The sequence below is a fragment of the Dromiciops gliroides genome, chromosome 2, assembly GCF_019393635.1.
Source record: "Dromiciops gliroides isolate mDroGli1 chromosome 2, mDroGli1.pri, whole genome shotgun sequence".
Lineage (NCBI taxonomy): Eukaryota > Metazoa > Chordata > Mammalia > Microbiotheria > Microbiotheriidae > Dromiciops > Dromiciops gliroides.
Genome location: NC_057862.1, coordinates 687,984,211 through 687,986,461, shown reverse-complemented (window position 1 = coordinate 687,986,461; position 2,251 = coordinate 687,984,211). Strand labels below are relative to the sequence as shown.

The following is a 2,251-nucleotide window of genomic DNA, read 5'->3' as shown; positions in this document are numbered from 1 at the left end:
ACTTTATGCTATAATGGTTCTTCTTGTTCTTAATATCATTAAGCCTTTTCTATAGCAAGGGATATCATAGGGGCTGAGGACAGAAAGAAAAAAAAATAGAGAGTTCTTCCTGACATATAGCTAACATTCATAAAGCCAAGATTTCTTTCTTGTGAGATTAAGGAAAAATTTTGGAGGTTTGTAATATAATTTTGGGGGAGTGAGTTCATGGATTTATAACCTTACTCCTGTGAACGAGATAGCAAAAATTTATTAAGTGGTGAGCACTGAGTGTGGGATTACAAAGAATGTTAAAGAATGCCTGCTCTCAACAACAATGTATACACAAGTTAAAGACAGAGCAAATGGGAATTAATCTTTGAGGGGCATTACAGGGAGCAGAAGGATGGAAAGGACTTACTGCAGATGGTGGTATTCATATTGTCTTCTTTCTTTCTTCCTTTCTTTCTTTCTTTTCCTTTTTTTTTAAAAAATTGGTATAAAGCAAGTCTATTTCTGCAAAGGTGGTGCCTTATGTCTGTATGTGGAGCAGGGATATAGGAGAAATCTCAACTACCAATCCCTGGCTTCTGTTGGGGAATCCCGACATCCAGACACCAGCAACAGAAGACAGTTCAGGATCTTTCCCTGGGGCCAAAGGTCTTTATTGGGGTCCAATAACGTTCCCATCCCCCTCAATTCCTCCTTTTCGAATATAAAAGTATAATAATGTGGACCCCAATAAAGAACAGAGTAAGTAGCCCTGGGGTCAAGAGGAGCCAGGGAAGTCACCAGCCTTTCAAAGTCAACCAGGGTCCAGGGTGGGAGGCATTAATTAGGCTTCATGGCCGTTGGCTGGCCTACCCCCAGAGAGAGGCTCATTGATGGTCAGCAGGAGGTCTGTCCCATATTGGGGCAATAGGAACAGGGCCAGGAGCAAGATTACATGCCTTTCATTGGCCTCCTTCTCCTTGGCCAAACGCTGACGACCGCATTCCTGCAGCCCCGAAGGGACAGACTATGGGCCGAGGGGGGCTGCACTGCCTCCACCTGCTGCCCCCCTGGCCCCTGCACCCCTCCCAGAGCCTCGAAGTGACACCCCAGGGCCGCTTCTCCTTGCACCTGAGGCGGCTCCAGGAGTTCCAAGATGAGACTCTGCTCCGTCCCAAGGTGGCAGAAAACTTCCTGCTTGTCCAGTACCGGCCGGACATCACTCACGTCCAGAGCCCCCTGGGGAAGGGTGATGGAGAAGGCTCCCCGGAACAGCGGATGGTTTCGTTTGGGCTCCATGGATGGGTCAGCTTCTTCCTTCTTTTTGGTTATCGGGCCCTTTAAGGTCTGGTCCCGCCCCCGACCACGCCACCCAATGGGCACTGGTGCTTCCTTGGGGCAGGCTCCCTCCCTGTTCCTCATATTGAGTCGTTTTATCCAATGATTTGCAGATTATGCTCATACACACACGTATATATGTATGTGTGTATGCATGTATATATACATATATTTACATTTTATCTACACATATGTGTATCTATGTGTATATGCATATGTATGTGTAGAGACACACATATACATATATACATGTGTGTGCGTATATATATACATATACATAGATAGATAGATAGATAGATATAGATTTTTGCGTGTGGGGCAATGAGAGTTGAGTGACTTGCCCAGGGTCTAGTTAGCTAGTAAGTGTCAAGTGTCTGAGGCAGGATTTGAACTCAGGTCCTCCTGAATCCAGGGCCAGTGCTTTATCCACTGTGCCAACTAGCTGCCCCCCCTCATATTGAGTCTTGAAGGAAGTCTCAGAACAAAGCATTCCTACACAGGTCATCTGTCTTCTTCCCAATTACCTTCCCACCCCCCCTCAATCCCCCCTTTTCAAATACAAAAGTATAATAATGTGGACCCCAATAAAGTCTGTGGCCCTAGGGACAATTAATAAGGTACTAAGTGCTCTTAAAAAATGAACAATGCTTTTAGAAGTGCATGGCTGCCTAATAAAGATAAAAGGAAGTTATAAGCCATAGGGTTTAGGTTGTCTTGAATTTTCAGCTACGTCAGGAAAAGAATTATACCTTACTGGTTTATTAGCTGCAGAATGTGAAGTGGGGAGATTTTATTCTTGTCTAAATTCATTAAGACACTTGGAATCCGAAACAGCAATGCATTATTTTAATTCTTTTGTTGTGATTTTCCTGATTTAGTCAGACAAAGAACAGTAAGATAACCCCCCTCCCCCCTCAAAAAATAGATTGCCTTTCCTATTGGA

The 2,251-nt window shown here is 44.4% G+C and overlaps 1 pseudogene; it reads right to left on the bottom strand.

Moving 5' to 3' along the window:
- Positions 1 to 814: 814 nt before the first annotated feature.
- On the bottom strand, positions 815 to 1,269 carry LOC122739644 (annotated as a pseudogene).
- Positions 1,270 to 2,251: the final 982 nt, after the last annotated feature.